The sequence below is a fragment of the Falco punctatus genome (assembly GCF_963210335.1).
Source record: "Falco punctatus genome assembly, chromosome: 13".
Lineage (NCBI taxonomy): Eukaryota > Metazoa > Chordata > Aves > Falconiformes > Falconidae > Falco > Falco punctatus.
The window spans coordinates 20,728,778-20,749,672 of NC_137593.1; the positions used below are offsets into that span (position 1 = coordinate 20,728,778).

The 20,895-nt window shown below is 40.9% G+C and overlaps 1 long non-coding RNA gene across 1 annotated transcript in view; it reads left to right on the plus strand.

Annotated features, from left to right (window-relative positions):
* Window positions 1-19,096, plus strand: part of LOC308072352 — a 272,072-nt gene extending 252,976 nt beyond the window's left edge. Inside the window, exon 2 of the long non-coding RNA XR_013931640.1 lies at window positions 209-19,096. This is a non-coding gene — a long non-coding RNA (uncharacterized lncRNA). The remainder of the gene's footprint in view (window positions 1-208) is intronic.
* Window positions 19,097-20,895: the final 1,799 nt, after the last annotated feature.

Sequence of the window (20,895 nt, forward strand, 5' to 3'; positions counted from 1 at the left end):
AGGCTGGGCAGAGAATGGACTGAGAGCAGCCCTGAGGACAAGGACTTGGGGGTGTTGGTTGACAAGAAGCTTGACATGACCCAGTGATGTGCGCTTGCAGCCCACAAAGCCAACCGTATCCTGGGCTGCATCACAAGAAGCGTGGCCAGCAGGTCGAGGGAGGGGATTCTCCCCCTCTACTCTGCTCTCGTGAGACCCCCCCCTGCAGTGATGCCTTCAGCTCTGGGGCCCCCAACGTAACAAGGACATGGGCCTGTTGGAGCGAGTCCAGAGGAGGCCACGAAGATGGTCAGAGGCTGGAGCACCTCTCCTAGGAAGACAGGCTGAGAGAGTCGGGGCTGTTCAGCCTGGAGAAGAGAAGGCTCCGGGGAGACCTTATGGCAGCCTCCCAGTGCCTAAAGGGGCCCGCAGGAAAGCTGGGGAGGGACTTCTGACAAGGGCATGGAGTGATGGGACAGGGGGAATGGCTGGAGGCTGGAAGAGGGCAGATTTAGATCAGATATTAGGGAGAAATTCTTTCCTGTGAGGGTGGTGAGACACTGGCCCAGGCTGCCCAGAGCAGCTGTGGGTGCCCCATCCCTGGCAGTGCCCAAGGCCAGGCTGGACGGGGCTGGGAGCAACCTGGTCTGGTGGAAGGTGTCCCTGCCCATGGCAGGGGGGCTGGGAATGGATGATCTTGAAGGTCCCTGCCAACCCAACCCATTCTATGATTATTACTTGTTTTCAATACTGCTACTGTGAAATTCAAAGTAGAGAGGGTAGTTCAAAGACAAACCTTGGTGGCTTTATTGTTCTTATGGTAAGTATGATAAATAATACACGATAGTAACAACTGCTAACAAATTTCTGATTCAGTGGTGGGAAAATTCTTAAAAAATACATTTCCTCCAGAACATATGGATTAAATTAATTGAAATGTTTAAAATGTTTTTTTTTTCAACCAATTGTGGGGGAGAAAATAGAAATTCTTCAATTAAATAATTTACATTTTAATCTCCTATTTCTCTAGCTGGACAGGACATGAAGTTTTGAATTTAGACTTAAAAACACAATTTTGCTTGACCCTCAAAAATATTTTGCTGAGAGTGAGGGATCGGAGGGTTCATTTCAGTGTAAAGATGGAACACGTTTCAGTTTAGATTACCTTCTTTTATTATCTAAATATATAGTATTTGTAGAGTCCTAATTATGAGCTCTGACATGGGATCAGATTCTCTACTTCGCTTTTCAAGAGAGGTGAGTAGCTTAATTAAGAGTACATTGTCTCTATGAACAATCTGGCCCTGAAACTTGAGGTTCATGCATAATTTCCAGTAATGTGCTACTGGAATAATTATGGAATCTCTTAAGTGTATGTGAGGGGGGAAGAGCATTAAAAAAGTACCTAGCATGTATTCTTAAAAGCAGGTGGCTTATCTTCCACTAAGTAAAGCAATAATTTCTGCATATTCTGGTGATTACAGATAATAGTTATTCAGGTAATATTAGCTTTTTCAGGTGTGGCATCTTGTTCTAGGTGTTGTAACCTGTCGTTTACTCCTTCAGTGTATTCAGGTTTACTTAGTAATTGCTTTGCTGAAAACCAGATTATATATTATTTAGCTGTCAGCTGTACTGGAAAAGTGCCAAATAACTCTTAAACCAAATGTTACCCAATAAACAGCAGTGAGAACAACTCATGCATGAAGCAAGGACCCAGCTTGTTTTCTTTTTAGATGGTTAATATTGGAAAGACATTCTGAACTGGGTCTTTCTGCATTTACCTCATCATCCAAGTCATCTGATTTTCAGTTAAACAGTAGACAGGAGCCTTAGCCGTCTCAAAAGGACCTGCAAAATATTGTGACTCAAGGAAAAGCTCCAAACAGTCCCCAGTTCAGCAAGGTGTTTCTAGATTAAGTGCTCCTGCAGCAGAATTTCAGTGTAAGTAGTTACACTTCCATAGAATTGGTTGGAAATAGCTAATGGTCAGTGTTTTTCAGTGTCAGAACAGGAATCCCTGTTGAAGCTTCCCCTTGAGCAAAGCAGAGGAACAGCCTAACCTCATCTTAACAAACAGCTGTGTTACATTTTGTGCTTAGCTAGCAAAGACAAGCTTTACTGAAGACAATGGCCAAAACCAAACCTGCACATGTGCTCAGACTTAGAGGAGAAAGTTTTAAACTCCAATTTTGGGTTTTCATTATTTATTATAAGCTACTGAGCTTTTAATTGGGCTTATCCGGAAAGCTGGCGTATTTTAGTGTTAATGTGTTTCTCTGACTAGAGAATCATGCAGGATTTATGGTATCTGTGTTCTATATCAACTCTTTGGAGTAGGGAAATTCTGTCAGTGTTGTGACTTGGCTGGGCAATGGAGACAAGGCTCTTCAAAACCACAGAGGGAGTCCATGGCAAGGTAAACGCTGCGAATAGGTGTTCAGTCCTGAAGCCTAATCCTGAGATGTCTGAAAACCTGTAGGGGCTTCAGGGGCCTTGGTTATACACTTGCATCAAAGACTCTCGTGTCCCTCTTTTTGTGAAGGATGAGGCTATTTGGGGTCAAACAACAGAGCATCTAAACTATCAGGCTGCCTTGTTTGCTGCTTCCCTGAAATGCTCTTCACTGGAAACCAGCTGGGCAGCAAGGAGGCCATGGCAGGATGGCTGGTTGGTTGAGCAGGTCCTTGTAACCTGTTATGCAGTTCACATTGCAACAGCTTGTGGTCAGCAGGCAGAAAGCAGGAGTGGAAACTATTTGAGGAGTGTGCTTCCCACCCTTCCCTCCTGCTCTGCTCTGCCTGAAGCAACTTGTTTGATTCCATATATATTATTTTCCCTGTCGGAAAATGACTCCCACTCAAAACAGGATTAGGGAGCTTGGCAAAGGGAGGGCAAATTTAATTATAGGACAAACCAGCATTCCCTCCCCCAGGAGCCTTGGCTTTGGTTGTCACTTTTGATGCTTACTCTCTATAAATGGTATCTGGTTGACCTGTGTTCCTTTTCATCTGATAAGATGACATATTTTTTACTTCTGTGTTGTTGCCCTGGTGTACAGATTTCAGATATTGATGGATTAAAAAAACGCAATCTGCAGAACACAGCGACTGATGCTTTTAACTGCACTAGGAATATGGCAATAGGTGAGATCCCATCTAAGTTTAGGCACTGAGAGGCACCTTAAAGTATGAGGAAAATCTGTCCAGGCTTTTCCTGGTTGATAAGAACAAGGCAAGATTTCCATTCAGGCACAAGGACAACTGAATAATTTTCTGCATATGCGTATTTTTCTCTTCTGTCTACTGAAGGAGCCTACAGTGATGAAGGTCCTAAAGACTACCAAAATAAACTTATGGCTGGTCTAGAGCTCATTTAAACTAACGAAAGACTCCTCATAAATTCAGTAGAATCTAGCAAAGTTGTTGCTGAGAAGTCACGTTTCTATCTACTGGTTTCATCCTGAAAGAAAGCAAAATAAATGTTTACAAAAAGAAATAGTCAGACATTCTTTGTTTCATCCTTATCAGGATATTTGATAAGCTTGCTATGGTTATTTTCTTACAAACGTAAAAAGTGACACGGTTCAGTCTTGTAAGTACGAAAAGACATCTCTTGTGGGATATTTTAACATACTCAAATCTGCATTGTTCATTGGGGAAACCACTGTGTACAGTCTTTTTTGATCAGCACTAGCAGAGATATTTTAAAAGCCATTGCAATTTAAGTAAATAAGACTTTGGATTAGTGATGTTCTGGTTCAGAGTTTCTGCTATCCAGCATCAAGTGTTGAGCAGGAAGAGAAAGAAAACGACAAAACTAACATCATCTTTTGTTTACATTAAAAAACCCAAACAAAACAAAACAACCCCCTACCACCACCCACCAAAAAAACCCAACCCCCACCTCACAATACTTTAAAAACAAGCAACTATTTTCTACTATCTTCATTTGCCACAAGAGGACTTACAGTGGTCTTCCCAAATTTATTGGGTGCTTTGTGTTTTACAATTGTAGAATTAATTTGAAGTTTCTATTTGAATTTGAAACTTGACTAATCTGAGAATGTTTAACATCACTGTTTCAATGAGTAAATAATTGAGACAAAACTTATTTTATTAAACCTCAGTTTATTTTTTTTCATTGTACCCCATTTTTATCTTCTGTTTCCATAGTTCAAACCAAATAGCTACAACTCTTCATATTTACACTCTAGTAAATGTTTCTTCACATACAGTAATTACTGTAGAGCTAAATTTATGTAAATTAGACATTTTCTGCCTTCTAGTCTTTCTTTGTATGGTGGAACAATAAAAATGTGGATGAGTTGATTTTCTTTAGTTCATTACCAGGAAGATTCCAGGAACTTTGAAGTGAAGAATGCTGCTCCTTGGGGTGTGCAGTGTGTCTTCTTACTTTTAGGTATTTCAGGCAAGAAAAGGAGTGTTAAAAATTATCAATATTACTGGCTCAATAATATTGAGGGGATCAAAGGTCTTGTGATTGGGTGTCTAGAATGCTTTGGTTCTGGTCTTGGCTTCCCACAGGCTTTATCCATCAGTAAATCTTTCAGTATTTGTGTTTCCTGTCTTCAGTTATGAACCTCCGACACCTCTTTTGCCTCATAGGTTTTTTTGGCATCTTCATATGCGCTTGTGCCATCCGTGCTTAACATGTAGTGAGTGGTTCCTCCTCTGGCTGGCTGTGGGTAGGGACCTTGCCGGGGCTGGTTCTGGTTCCACGCTTTCCAGCTGATGCTCCCCTGGAGTAAGATGGGTTTAACAGGAATTGTCTTCTGGAGAAGAAAGGAGCTGGATCACAAAACAGAGACTAGCTGTATTTATTTTCAAGAGATAACGCTACTTATTTGAAGTGAGCTGTTATTGGCAAACAAGGCAATTGGGTGCAGTCTATAAGGACTCCTGTGTGGTTTGGTACACGTCTTTGCAAACTGGGAAAATCTGGCCTTGCTGTATGACTTAGCCGCTCATGTTGTAGTGCTGTTCACGTTAATAATTTTTAATAAACATTTGGAGTAAAAAGTCTTAAACACAGATGATTATAAGGTAACCTGAAATATGTCCTGAAAAGCTAGTGCAGTAGGACTAGCTAGTGATTTCTTTCTATCAAACAAACAATTAAGGATTTGTGTTGCAGCTGGATTCAGGCCCCCCTGAGGCTCCTGTGCTAGGCAACATATAGGCACTCGGCAAAAATACACTGCCCTGTGCTGAACATTTCAATTCAGAACAAGAGGACAAATAGAAATAATGATGTGATGCGAGGGCAGAGGTCCAAGGAATTACTGTTGCTGTCTAACTCCAAAGAGAGTAATAGCACTAATAAGTCTATATCTGATAACCCTCTTTTGAACTGAAGTGATAAAGGCCTGTGGTTTTTCTGTTGAAAATCTTTGCTTCGATCTTTGCTGCTGCCTGAATGTAGGTTATCTGATAGTCATGGTGATGAAATGTGTACAGTGATCATGATTTGAAAGTCAGTAAGTATTCTTATCGATACTGGGACTTAAAGTGCTGAAGTGTGAAGCATTGTAGCAAGTACTGCTTTAAATTATATATCTTACTTTGATAGGCTTTCATATCAGATATATTAAAAAAAATTGTCACCTGGGGATAGAACATCTCTGTATTATGACAAGTAGGGGACATATCTTTCCCTTCTTTATCTTTTAAAGTTGTGTCTTGAACCGAATGATATTTACTAAAGTTACTCCAAATGGAATGAAGCTGCCAGTAGATTTTTAGCAGTGGAACTGGTGGCGTTTCACCCTGGTGACTCAAAACTCTAGCGAATGAGCTGAAAACCATGCTCATTGCTCAGCAGACAGGTTTTGTGTCACAGACTTGCTGTTACGAGCAGCACTAACAAGTATCTTTTTCTGCTATCTCTGCTGAAGTTCGATACAACAGTCTCCCCTAGTCTTATAAAAGGCCTTGTCAGAGACGTGCCCAAGCACTGGTGGGGGTTGTGGAAGAAATGTTACGTATCTGCCAGTCCTGATGAATAGATTCTGCAGGTAGAAAACTAATTTTAGATTCCAGCACTGCTATTTCAATGCATAGCCTAAGCGCTCTAAAGATCCAAGCTATGTGGGCTTAATGCACACAGTACTGAAAAGAGCTAGTACTAAAGACATTTTGGTCTACTTCCCAGTGTCGCTGTAAACTCATTATATTATTTAACCCTTTGAAACGGAGGTTGCAGACTGTAAACGGACATGAGCATTTCCGTTACCAATTTCAAGTTCCCTTTGGAGCCATGTCTGTTTTTCTGCAGTAATACAAATAACCCAGATGAGAGGATAAAGTCCGCAATAAAAATGTGTGACTCTGAAGGCTGGATGCAGACTATCAGCAGCTGGTATCCATAAGAAATGCCCTGATTATGCTGTCTAGCAGATTTATGGTTCGATGCAGCCTGATCAGACATCTGAATATGTTTTCTCTGTGGAGTGCACTGAATTCTCAGAATAGGGGTCAACTTTCTCTTGCCTTCTGAAAGCAGAGGGAAAAACACTGTGCAGTTCTTAATATGCTGGAGAGAGGCTGCTCTCTAGTGTTCAGTGATGGGGTAATTCTGGGAAATGCTGGAGTCATGTATTCTGCATGTTGCAGCAGACAGTCATCGCTGGAATTTGAGTCATGCTTATTTGACTTGCAAAGGTGGTAACAGTTTGATGGAGGCATTTCAGGGGATATATTTGTTGAGACTGAGACATTTTCCTATTTATACTTGATTTTTGCCTTCTACTTGATGGCAATTCATCTCTGAATGACTAGCAAAAGCTAAATCTTCCTGCCAGTCTCAATCAGTTGCTAGAATGTGACTGGCAGGTGTGAGCCATACCAAGAAGAGATTTTTCTTTTTTATTATTATTTTTTATTTTTTAAATAGAAGTAAGCAAAAAGAAAAGCAAAATGTCACATCATTCTTGCAAATGTTGCCAGAGATTAAAATTCCTGTGGGAGAGCAATTGTTTTCATCGGGGCAGAGAACAGCAGAGAGATGGGGCTCCAGAGGAATCAGAAGTTAAGCCGTTCTAGCAGAAAACCTGTCCCATTCAAAGACCAAACTACTCTGTTTTCTCTTACGTCTCTGCGATGCCCTCTGCAGGAGGTGATGCAGTTTGGTCCAAGTGTTTTACTGTTGCTACTATGTTGATGGCTATAAATTGATATGAATAAAGAAGTTAAGAATAAAATTGAGAAAAAATTATTAAATAGTAGCCATAAATAGCACATAGCCTCAGATTCACTGTTCCCCTACCCGGCTGTTGGGCCAGAGGGCATTTAGAGACCCAGGGAGAAATCAAGCTGAGTTTAGTGGAGTGATGAACCGTACACGAGGGTGCATTTGCCTTGTCCTCATTATAACCCATCAGTGTACTTCTCCCATGACTTCTCAGTACTACTGAATTATCATGTATTAATTAATCTGATGATGCTTCATATCATACTTGGTGATACCCCGTAATACCTACTAGATAAATTGCGGTAATAGCGTGACTTCTGTATCTAAATACAGATACACAGAATTTAGGAAGTATGATTGGCAGTGGCAACCCATCCCTGCCTAAGATGTAATGAATAACCTCCAAGGACAGAGACATCACGATCTCTTGGTGTTCTGTTCATTATCCTTGCCACTGTAAAGCTTTCCCTAATGGTTGACTTAAGTCATTGCTATACATCAAGCAGATTACTTCCTGCAGGTGTAAAGATTCTATTTTCTCCCTTTTACTAGCAGTCTTTGCAGTGGCATATCAAAGAATATCTGAGGACTTGCTCCACATGCAAGTGGGCTCTAGCAAGCCAAACAATAAGGATGAGCAATTATTTTGATTAAATCAGCCAGATTTATGGCTCTCACTAGAAGGCCTACATATGGAATTAGGATAGTGTTTAAAATTTCCCTTACAGACAAAATTCTATATGGTTTTAATGGAAAGGACACATCCTCTGTAACTGGTAATGTTGTTTGGTTTTTCCCCTTTTTTTCTGCTTTTTAAGCAAAATGATAAAAGAAGTAGCTAAAATGGTCATAGAAACTCCTTACCCAGTGCCAATTCTAACACTTTAAAATTCGGGATTTTGCAGGGGTGTTAGTTGGAGGAGTAATGTTTTTCTAATCTGGGATGTTAGGTGTGTGAGGTCAGGTATTAGAAGTTAGAGGTCAGGTAAATTAAAGAGATTAGAGATCTTAGGTGAGACCATAAACATGTGTGGGATCCTGTCTGGTAGAGGGGGAAAAAAGAGTGTGGGTTAATTTTTAGGACAAGTTAAGGAAACCTGCAGATCTAGAAACAGATATGTTTGTTTTCAGTTCGTTTGTTGGCTGGAACAGATTAAAACCAGCAAACCTCTCCTTTTAAAAGAACAGAGCTGATCAAACTGCAGCTTGGTTCAAATGAAGCAGAAGATTGGTGTGGAGCTAGTGTATTTCTGGCTCCTGGCTACGTAAGGAATGGAGAAATTGCTTTCTGATAATTTCAGGTTTTGCCCTGCAGGCTCTGATGGCATAAAGATATATGTAATTCAAAAATGCCTGTATCTTTGAGAGAAGAATCCCCAGGGAAGAGCTGCTTCCTGCTGTTTTCCTCCCTGCTTACACGGGTGCTCCTGGGAGTCAGCCAGGTGCAAAATCCCAGTCCACAGAGCTATGTAGGGAGGGAATTCCTGCTGCTGACTGACAGCTGGAAAAGCAGAAGACAGCAGAGGTTGCTAAGGCTGGTCCTTTTACTGGAGGGAGCCTGAGGAGTTTGGACTTGTCGGGTAAGTAACATGCAGAACCAGAGCTCTGGGAGAGCATGTCTGAGCAGCTGCAGGGAGTATAGAGTATCTGTACCAAAACAGCACAAATGTTCTGCTGAAATGAGTTGACTAATATTTTCCCTCTGTCCTGGTTTCCCACACACACAGTCAGCTTTTTTTTTTTGAATTTGCATGGCCTGGCTGAATTTGGCACTGCTCATCAGCCTAACTCTTATTCTTCCCTGTCTTGTAGAATAAGTTTCCCAATTGCTTGCATTCAGGTGCTGGAGCGTGAATCTGATTCTCCAAGCAGCTCAGTTCAGCTCAGACAGAGAACACGAAGGACCCTCTGACCCTACTGGTACTGCATGTGCCAGGTGGCAAAGCTACTGTCATTGCTGGCTTTGGAGGTAGTATGGGGAGCAAATGTTTTTGCATAAAAAATTTCGATGATTCTTTAGAATTGGGGAAGCTAATGAGCAAAGCTACTTGTCCTATCAGAAGGAGCAAAGGCCTGGCTTATCCTAAGTAGGATATATGATAATTTTCTTTCTCATTTCAGGGATGAGAGAGTATGTGGAATTAGCAGTTCTGTGTGTCTCAGTGAGTGTTTGGTGGGAAAGTGCCAGGAGGAAAATATTTACTTCTGCTGTAATTAGAAAAGCGATCCGTAGAAAATCTGAGGCTATCCGGCTTCAGATTAGTTCCAGGCTCTTTTGCTGCCTCTTGAAACCATTATCTTTCCATGGAATGGAGTCCAAGGACTCCACTTGTTTCGTCATGTGTCAGAAGTGTGGAGAAGCACAAACAATGCAGAAACTGTGGAAGGTGTGTATCAGGAATATCTTGTCTTACAGTCAATGTAACCTAGTAACCTTTTGCAGCCCATGGGGAAAAGTATGGGCAAAAGGGGAGGATAAGGGCATACCGTCGAGTGAATATGGACTGCAGGGAATTCTCTTTTCTTAGGCAAGCTATAACCGCATCTGCCTAACATTGACTGGTCTGATTTTGTTACACGACTGTGAAAAGGTAAATTTCCTCCATAAGAATTCATGAAATGTTTGGAAGGGTGTCCTAGGCAAACTTAGTGAGATGTCGGAGTTTGGTTCTTTGCTGGGGAGCAGCACCAAGCCAGCATGGAACAAAGGTGCTGCTTTGCAAAGGATGCTTTCTCTTAACTCTGCTCTCTATGTTGTGCTGAAGGCTTGTCAAGAACTGCAGACTCTGGTGACACACCTGACTGTGGTGAACTGTAGAAGGAATCTAAAAATTCCTTAGTAAGGGGACTTTTCATCTAACCAAATCAATAGTCACAATGGCGATGTGTATGTTACCCTTATTTTATCCAATAGATACAGGTTTGGTAAGGAGATCACTCCCGGTTGACTGTGTTATCTGAACACACAAAACACCTGGTTTCCCTCTGTTTAGACAAAATATGCTCATAAATTAATCTGTAGACTAAAATATTGGCTTACACTGAGATCTAATCAAAGACCTCTGCAGATGTTGTCTTTGATGAATGGGCATGAGATCATACCTTAGTATCATCAGTAAACTTCGTGTTCTGAAGGAAGGACCTTACAGAGTCAAAACCCTGTTGAAGTCTAATCTAGCTCTTAATTTGAAGGTGCATATGGAATCTGAGCACTCTACAAGACTTGCACTCACTCTGTGAATAAAATGTATAATATTTTTATCTGGTCCTACTAAAGACTTCTTATTTTTTTCCACCTCCATTGCTAAACAGGAAATGATCAGTCAATAGTTAGAATTTAGAGTTTAACTACTGAACAAGTATGTGTAAAGTTACTTTTATTTCTGTTGCCTGTGGTTCTAAAAATAATGCTTGTGATTATGCAGGCCATCAGAATCCACAGCTTTTGATTTCTTAGATATTTTCAAGTTGATATTTTCTGTTTCAATAGAGCATAAAGGTAAATTGATTTAATTTTTGTGGGCAGTGGAGATATGGTTTATTTTGCTGTGCAGTGAAATAGTAAAAAGTTATATAATTTCAAGGAGTACCTACAGCAAAAAACTCCAGGTGAAAGGACATAGTCTTGGTATTTTGTCTTGCTTAAGCTTGCGCGTTTCTGTCATCTTACATACGTTAAATACCAGCACAGGTTACTATGATTTAATAACCCTGTGTTAATGAGATGAGAAACAAAATCTAGATAAACTTTGGTTTTAGAAGTAATTGGTGCAAAAAATAAATAAAGCCTTCAGTGACTTGAATGCTTCTTGTAATTTGTAACACATTTATCTGGAGAATGTGTTATTGGCACATTGATAATAGATCCATGCTTATTATTTTAGACAGGCAAGACTTTGGCTCAATGTCCTTTAGAAATTAAAGGCCTATCAATATCTATGATTTTGGGTATTTTTCTTCTATACCAGTGATTTTTTTTTTTTTTTTTTTTAACCTGTATCCTTATGGAGAGATCTTCTTCCTTCCTACTTTTCCAATTAAAAGCTGCATCACTTTAAATAGAATGAGTACTATTTCTAAGAAGCAAAACCAACATGCATGTTTTTAAGTCAGAAAAGATGTGAACCTTGATGCAGTGAAGAGCCGCTCAAACATTATTTTTTCTGGATCAGGGATTTTGGCTTAACATCAAGAATCCTAATATGTTTCTGCACTTCTGCAGCCTGCAAAATTGGGAAGGAAATTCATGACTGAGCTCTGTGAACTCGCAGTCTTGTGGAACAGACATTTTAATATTATACTTCTTTCCCTGTTGGAATGATAGTTTCACACTTTTATTTCAGTAATCAGGTTAAATAGACAAAAGCAGAAACACTATTGAGTGGTACAGAACAAAAGCAGACCTTGTTAGGACAATTAATACAACAAAACCTCCTGCTGCATTCTTATTATGAAAGCTATAGGCTAGTAGGTACAGTTGTGCACTTTATGTTGGAAAGCTATCTTTTAAAAAAAATCAGTATTTTCTCTGTATGTTATTTGGATACATTTCTGTCAGGAGTAAAAGGAAATATTTGCCTTGGGTTGTTTTCATAAAAGTTGTGGTAGTTTGTTATCTCTCTTATTTTGAAGTTAATCTGATTTAATTAAAAGTCAATTTGTTGACAATTATATTTTCATCTCATAGACATTGTCTTATGGAATTTGTAGTTTTTCAGTGTATGAAAAAAATGGAGGCCAATGGCAAGAAATGCACTTTCTCTGAGTTTATTGAGAGGACTGACAGGCAGATGGAAGTTTGCTTTGGGAAGCTAACTGGTTAGGAAGAAAATGGTCTGTTGCTTTATGCAATTAAAGTTCAGGAGTCATGATTCAGTATAGGGTTAAGTCAGTTCATCAAAATATCAATGAAATACACGGATTTAAGAAATGTCATTTGCTTGTTTTTCATGAAATATCAGAGCGCAATACTCTGCTTCAAAACCAAGTTATTAACCTTTTCTTGGCCTATAGTATTACATAATACTTAGAAGAAATTGACCTTCTGGTCTCCTATTTTGGGAATGCAACAAGACAGCAAAATCTTTAGCATCTTAATTGAATTGGGAATTCCAGTTCACGTGTGAATTTTGCAGCACCTTACAGCAGTTGTCCGCATATATTTTACACATATGTAAAAGATGAAATGCAGTGCAGAATAAACCATGATTCTAGTTCAATAGATGCATAGAAAAGTTTGCTGGAGTTGCACAAAGTCACAGTGAAAAGCCAGGTGTCATCAATAGGGTTATTCCAACAGGAATTGTTCATATGTCTGAATTTCCTTTATGTCGTCCAAAGTATGTTTGCATCAGCATCACTTTCATGATTTTATTTTACTTGTACCAGTGACCACACCAAGAAAAAATCATGTTTGAAGATTCAAGCCCTTAGTATCTCTACTGCTAGGTAGGTCAGGGGTTGCAGCAATGTTAGCCCAAGTACCGAGTCCTTTTCTTCAGTTATTGCTCACTCAGAAAGAGCAAGTCAGCAGTAAGATGCCTTTAGCATAGGGTTGAAGCAGGTTCCTGCCTGGGCAGGGCAAGTGAGAACTGTGGTCCAAGGATTGTCCAGTCACGTTAGTGAAGTGTGGTTTCATACAAAATACATAAGCATCCTTTGAGCAGAGAGTTGTGTTCCTATCCCCTGTTCCAGTGCAGAATGCTAGGTAATGGCAGTGGACACTCGGGTTCTCTTTTTGGTTTACTACTCTTTTTCCTAGCCTGAATCCCATGTGTTTAGGACAGCACTGCCTGAATAAAGTTATGGGATATGAATGGGGATTCTTACTTTTTTTTTCTTTTCTCCCCGCCCCCCCCAAATCAACAACTTGCTGCATTTAGTAGCCCCTCTGCTTTCATCTCTCCATTGGTAAAGTGGATTTTAATACTTCTTTCAAATAAAATAAATATATTTAATGTTTTCTAAGTACTTTGAAATCTTCAAAGAAGGGTGCAAGAAGTTGAAATGAGACAAATTCAGTTTTAAAGGGATCCAGCATTGCCTGTGCACTACAAAGGGTTATTCTGAAAGCTGGTGATGGATGCCTTCTGCTGCTGTCTACAGGGAATGCACTTCACTAAAATCTATGAATGTTTATTGAATTATAAAATGAATTTGCTGTGCAAAACTGCACTGACACATATAGCAGGTGCCTCCTGCTGTGTTTCAGGTTGCCAGCCTGAGCAAACTGGCACTTGCAGGAGGTGTTCAAACAGTCATGAAAAAAGGAAAAATTTCAAAAATGTTGTCATTTTTTCACCAATTTTTGTCAATAAAGATGCCTGTATCGCAGTATCAACTGGGAAAGAGATGATTCTTGTTTACTGGCTGTGGGGGCCTTTGATAATAGCTGTTTGGGGAAGGTACAGTCACTGTACAGTCACTGACTGAGCTCACGGTCGAGGCCTCAGTTTTTCCCTGCACCTGAAAGTTTTGAAGCCCTTATTGGTAGGGCAATACAGCCCATCAGGCTGAGCTCATCTCTTGAGCCCGAAATCTCCAGCTAACTGTTGGCAGCCCGACCATGAGGAAAACGGCCAGAATGTAATTTGTCTGTTGCTCCTCAGAAGGAGATCCAAGAGGTGAAAGCATCAGTCCAGGTGTGCACTGAGAACATTTAGCCCACGGGCCAGGCCAGATCTAATGGGAAGTAAATCTAAAATACATATTGTGCAGATATCAGGAGGTTGAGCACCAGCCACTTTCACCTACTGATCCATTACTGTTGTGTCAAAATACTTGCTGATGTGGACCTAGCCTAATGCTACTTAATTTGGACCAAATCTAGGACAATTTCAGAAGGGTAGTGAATGAGAAAGTATGTTCTTAAAGTGCTGCATGAATGTTTTGCAAAGGGTAGTAAGGAAAGCATCTAAAAAGCTGGTTGTTTATTCAACCTTTCTCCTCCATGAAGTCAGTTTTTCAGTAAACAAGCTGCTGAGAGAATCACTTCTATTATTTATAGGATGGTGGGTTTTCCAATGTGTGCTCTCACCAACTAGAAATACACAAATTGACTGTATTCTGGCGTGGCTGTTTCTCCTCTGTGAACTTCAAAGATAAAATGCCATCTTAAAAACAGGCTAACTAAGTAGGTCAGTATTTCTTTCAGGATGAGCGTGTGTGGTCTTGAAAACATTGAAGAAATTCTCCTTTTTGAAAGTCTGCATTTTACAGCATTGAAGAGTTCAGCGATGCTGGTTTAGCACTGGTCCTTTCTAAAAGCCGCATACTTCAGCGCTAAGGGGATTAGAGTTGAGCGCACTTTAATGAACACCTGTGAAGAGAGTGAACCTGTTTAAAAGAATAGACATGCTGTGCGTCAAAGTAATCCATAGAGAGAAATATGGAGAGCCATTTAAAAAGAATACTGTGCATTTTAACTAACTAATCCAGTTAAAAGAATGAATTTTCAACGCACAGAAAGACAAAATACAAGAGAAAGCAGAAGAGAAGGGTTGTGCTATACAGCTACATCTTTCTCTGCTACGTTTTTTGTTCTTAATCTGAATAAAAGCAAGAACACTTTGAACCACCTACCTGAAACAGATATTCAGGGAGCAATTTCAGTGGGGTTTCTCTATGGCAATGGGATTATGCATTTAATGGGTGTCAGTTGTACTTTCTCTGTGCTTTTTAGCTAATAGTTGTTCTGATCCCTCAGGAAATGAGAAAATTTTGAGTGAGGATGTAATGATCACATTTGCTAAGGGAGAAGTAATAGAATTTTTGCTGACTGATTATTTTATCACCATTAATGCTTCCTTATGATGGCAATGAAAACCTTGAAATATTCAGCTGATGAAATGTTTTATGATGAAGACTGAGCTGGTCTTTTGCAGAACTGATTTTGTGACCGGGTAATAGCTTTAGAAGGCTGGCACAGATGGCAACAGTGGCAAAATACTCAATGAATATCACACAAATACTGAAGTGAAGGTCTCTAAGGCTCTTCTCATAGTACTATCTTGTGCTGAATGTCTTTTGTATGAGAAACAAACAGAACCTCGTCTGCCTTGGCAATGCTGTTGGAATGACCCATCTCCTATGGTAGCAAGACCAGTAATAAGAGTCTGTTTTTCAAGGTTTTATTTTTAATTAGATGCCCTGTAACAGTGCTGCCCTTCATCCAGCTGTTCATTCCTTCTGCGGTGGCTGATGCACCAAAGCTTTTCCTGGAGTGGAACATTTTCACAGATGTTTTAACTAAAATCCTACGTCATCCTGGCCTCCCCAAATAACTTTTTGCATGGGAGGTATTCTGTCTCTTCAAGCATGGCAAATGTACACAGAGATCAAATGAATACAAGGACAATAAAATTTTGTCCTTTGTAATCTTGCTGTCTGAGCCTCCTGAAGCACTTTGTAAACTTCAGGTCTTCCTTGAAGGGAGCGTTGCTGTCTCTGTTTTAAAGATGGGGAAAGAGGGAATGAGGGGCAAAGGAACTGAGATCTAAATATATGAGCTAGACTGGAATGGGAGGCTGACCTTCCAGTTCTGCACAAGGCAAGGAGGGATTACATTTGAATGCACGGTGGAGGAGGCAACGTGTGCAAGGGAAGGCAGTGTCAGATCTACACCTGATTCTCAGGGCAGGCTCCTCCGATTCAGTTCGACTTGGTTTCCTTGGCAAATTCTTCCCTAGTAAGGGATTGGTGTGATTAAGTTGCCCCTTGCCAGCACCCCACTGGGCTGTCATGCTCCTGGTGAGAAAGGGTGCCCAAGCAAAGGGCGTGAGGGTGCTATGCCCCTGTAACAGCTCTGCTGCTGTGAGGTAGGGGGGGGTGGCTGTGTTGCAGCCCTGCAGGACCCCCACGCTCTGCTATGCAGAAGGGACCACACTCCGCTGTGGAGATCAGCCTAGGACGGGGGCTCACTGGCCCAAGAGCCAGGTCCCTGCCGTTCTCTTTGCTCATAGGAACGGTGACAAAACAAGAAGTTTACTTGAGTTAGTGCTCAAGTGCTATGGGTTTGCTCAAATGCATTGTGACCTCAAAAGAAGAATTTTGAAATAGTTCAGCTATTTTACCTAGAGGGTCTATTGCCTTTTAATGCTGCAGAGTTGCTACAACATTGACATACCTCATACATCTGGAGACATTGATGTCTCCTAGTAACCTTTGTAAAAGGAATTTCTGCTATGAGGACCAACTTTTTTAAAAGTGTATTTAGAGTGATTTAATGGCAGATTTCCTCTTATTGTCAGGTTTCTTTAAGCTATTCAGGAGAGACAGTTCACCAGACACAGAAACAAAAGAACAGTGTAATCCAAAAATCTGTAAAATGAAGGGAATGAAAGTCTCTTCTTAGACTGTGTGGAATCAGCTTAAAATGGGCCTAAAATAAGTAGGATTTAACCGAAGTACAAAAGATCAAACCTCAGAACAAATTGTCAGGTAATTTTAAATAAATCCTCTTTGCTCCTTGTGCTAATAACGAGACTGCTCTGGAAACCTGGATGACTGCTGTTTCAGAGCAAACATCTCTTTATCTGTATAGCTGCTCTTCCTCTCACCTCAGCACATCAAACCTGAGCAACCTATAGTGTTTTGTGACTAAGAAAGTGTCGCCTGGAATAATAAAACCGATCACAAAGGTAATTTGAGGTCTCCTTCCTGGTAACTTTGTTGATCATTTGAAATGGGGAGAAAGCTCAATTCCCATACTGAGTACGGAGGGGAAGACATTCTCTTGCTGGGGTCAAGATGTGCCTTCTGTTAGATGCTGCTGTTTTTTTACTTAAAATACCCCAAACAAACAAAACAACCCCTGCTCTTAATTCCTGTGGAAAATTATGTAAATAACAGCCTTCCAAGAATGAGGTGAAGAGCGGGGTTTGGCAGCTACCGGGGAAGAAAATCACAAATACAATCAGTATTGCACCCTTCTTTCTAGTGGAGGAGAAATTCTTTCCAGAATATTAGTGATAGTTCAGTTTCTCCCTTTTGAATGCTGGGAGCACAGTGATGGTCCTGCTTTGTTTCCAGTGATCTCCTCCTCTCGCCTGGGCTAACACGGGTGGCCCAGGTGCTCGCCTTCTGCCTGGCTCCGGCTGTGCAGCCCATCACCCAAGTCACCCGCCGGCAGCACAGGAAGCTGACTCCCGGGTGCATCTGATGGCAGGGAGGGAAGTGCCACGAGTAAATTAATTTGCTTGTCAGCTGCACAGTGCAGGAAATTAATTGCAGCTGGTAAATGGCAGGGGCAGACTGATTAGCAGCTCTCAAAAGGTGGGTTTAACAAACTTTATCGAGATTGGAGTTGTTTGTGCTTGGTTTAGAAGCAAATCACAGATTTGTGTAATCATTTAATCAAGAGTTTTGTTTTGTGCAAGTGTACGAGGTGGTGATTAGAACTAGCTTTCATAATCTGTGTGTTCAGGGAATGCAACAGGTGAGGAGAGCAGCATGTGCTCCCTGTTGTAATGCCACTGCAGAGGCTGCTCTGGAGAGCACACAGGTAGGAGTCCTGAAGGGTGGCTGATCCTACCAACGCTGAGGAAGGTGTCATTCCCGTAAGACTGCTTCGTGTTGCAGTCAGTGCTCTGACTACTAATTTTAAAAGAAAAAAAAATAGTTTGCCTTAATCAAAGCATTATAAAATTCAATATATGCTAATCAAATCTTTTGAGAGATTAGCAATTATTATTGGAGAAATGCGAGAAGAGGCTGCTTAATGTAGATTTTGGGGATGCTTTTAGCACAGCAGGGCACAGAGTGGGAACGCTGCTATCTGGCTGTGGTTTGAAATATTTGGAATTGTTGCATGATGGGGAGGTAAAGTTCCCAGAAGTTTGTTTTCCCACTTTTTTTTTTATGAAGGCCAGTCTCTAAATGAATAGATACACAGGAAAGAGATGTTCTGTGGAGGCTTCTGAGCTTTCTTCCCATTCCTCTCTTCCCTTTTCTAGGGGAAAAGCTTAAAACCCTTCAAGCAATTATCAACGAAACTATCCCACGGAAAAACAGGCGTTGCAAAGGGAAGTGTCCGTCCGGAGCTGTTCAGCTTTCCGGGCACGTTTGCCTGCCGAGAGCCGCGCCCGGGCGGCCGGCCGGGGTGCGCCTCCGTGGGGCGCCGCTAGGTGGCAGCCTCGGCCCGGGCGGAGCAGGGGCTGGGGCCGCCCGCGCTCGGCAAGCGGCACAGGTCTCGGGAGAGCACGGATGCGCTCAGAGCGGCGTCCCCCGTGGAAATTCATCCTAGCTATAGGGTACACTGAGAGGGAGCAGGGAAACACCTACTCAGGTTAGGGGCAGCCAGCAGAATATCCTTCATCTCTTTCTGGAAGATTCTGTAAAAGAGAAGTGAAAGGTTTGGCAGGTGCTCTGGGCTGTTTACTGGTGGTGCTGGGAAGTACCTTGTTTCTACTCAAGGTGCTTTCTCTCCACGAATGGATTCAACTGCGTTTATTGTAAATGTAGTTTTAATGCTTGTTAAGAGATGTTGGTGGGGCAGTTGTTTTTTTTAATTTATTTCCCGACATTGCTGATAGTGGTGCATCATTGTGCATCTGTGCTTTGTGCTGCCAGGGCGGGGAGAAAGGGTTTGCGGGGACTGTGGTCTAACATACGTGTTCTGTTATGGGTGTTGAGTTCCACATCCTGGAGGCCCGTGAGGTGCAGGCACAGGCTTAGCCCAGGCACACCCGGTGCACAGCTGACATGGGGTGCCCACTGCACCACTCCTGCCAGGGCCCCTACGGCTGGGCCAGGCTGTGCTGCCAGGCATTTTACTCTGCAAGTACCATCATCAGTTCACTGCAGCTGTAACTGCTAAATGTGAGCAAAAGGATTGCAGTCTGACCCATATAGTATTTCTGTGAGTATTCTATATATTGCAACTATGCCTTTTTTTTTTTTTTTTTTTTTTAAAAAAAACACAGTAACACTATGGCGATTCAGTACTGTGGTTCAGGACCAACTGTACAGAAAAACCAAATGTTGCCATTGTGACTAACTTTTTTAAGTTAAATCTTTACCAAGCAGGAAATATTGATAATTTGATAATTATTCTACCTACACGTCTATTGCATAAACCAAAACAAAACCCAAAGCTCTTTTGCTTTGCTTACAATATGTAAATTTCCTGTCTACCCTTCCCTTCTCATTTTTACCAAGGTAGAGTGAAGAAAATATGTTTCGGTGGTTCCTTGCTTCATATATAATAGTGTAGAGATTCATATGAATGAAAATTTCAAAGAGTCTTACAAGTACATACAAATACTTACTTTTTAGGGATTTTGCCAGTGCATCATTTTATATTAATTTTTTTAAAAGCTAGAAAAAAGCAGGGAGTTATTTTCCAGGCTGCTTTTAGTAAAATAATTGTCAGAGGTGAAAGAAGAGGCTGCAGACAGAAACTTTGACATAATACTTATATTGTGTCATATTGGGGCGAGTGAAAGAAGGGGACTCTGCTGCTCGTTAATACAGCCAGTCTCTTGCAGATGACTTTTGAAAGTATGATAAGGCTCTTTTACCACATAGAACATGAAGTAGAGGATTGTTTAACTAAGCTGCTCAGGGTGTTATCTGGTACCTCATGCAAGTATGGAGGAGGATAAGTCATGAAAAATGAATGTAAAAGGTATTATTTGTTTATATGGAAAAATACAGACTTAAATGAAAAGAAGAGCTTTGGGTTCTGCACGAATCAGGCTGTACTCAGACTGTAGGAGTGACTGGAGGATGGTGGACAAAAAGGTAATCTTGCTAGCGTGGTGTTTTGGGCAGTGGATTCCCAAGTGTTTTATGCTCTTGCAGCTCAGAAAGCTGAACTGAACTTTCAGGTAGTCTTGTGGACTCCGACAGAATGTAGAAGACTTCACTTTAGAAGATACATGTTAGAGTTTAGTCACAAATTTGCAGGCTTAAACAAACATAGCTTTCAGGTTTAATAAAAGTTTCCTTAAAGCTTGTAAACTTGCTCTTCCAACGTGAAGAGGAGCTCTGACCAAACCAGGGTCTGGCTAAAACTGGTAGGCAGAATCTGCATCAATAATATAGGTTTGAATTCAGCACCTAACTTGCAATGCTTGATAGTTTGGAAGAATTTGGAACAGATTTGGAGAAATTACAAAGGCTTGATGTGCAGGGAATGGTGCAAAATAAAAGACTTGCCTCATGTCTGGCAAGCAGATGCAGCCGTGCCTTGCAAAGCTCTGATGTGCACACGTTGGCCTAAGTACAGCAGATGTCCCTTACTCTGAATCCCAGTTTTATCCTGACTTCTTTCAGGCCTTTGGCATGGCAAAGTGTTATGGTCATCAGTGATATTGCTTGATGAAAGTGTAATTATTATTTTTTTTTCTTCCTGGTTCTTCTTAGATATTGGTTTTGTTCTTTGGGGGCTTTATGAACAGATAAGGTATCTTTAGCAGTCAAATTGCTTCTTGACAGCTGACTGCTTTTAATACTCATGTTTTTCTGTAAGATAAAGCAAAATTTCCGAAGTTACCTTACAATTCAATGTACTCAAAATTTGTTAAGGAACAGGCTTGAAGATTTATCAGTAAAATTATAGTAATTGCAATTGGCTTTTTCTGTTAAATAGCATAAATATCAGTGCTATCAATAAAGACTTGAAAAAACACTGAGCTGAAACTTAGCTGAATGAAAACAGATATTAAGAATAACTTGGTTATGAAGTGGATTTCCAGCTTCCAT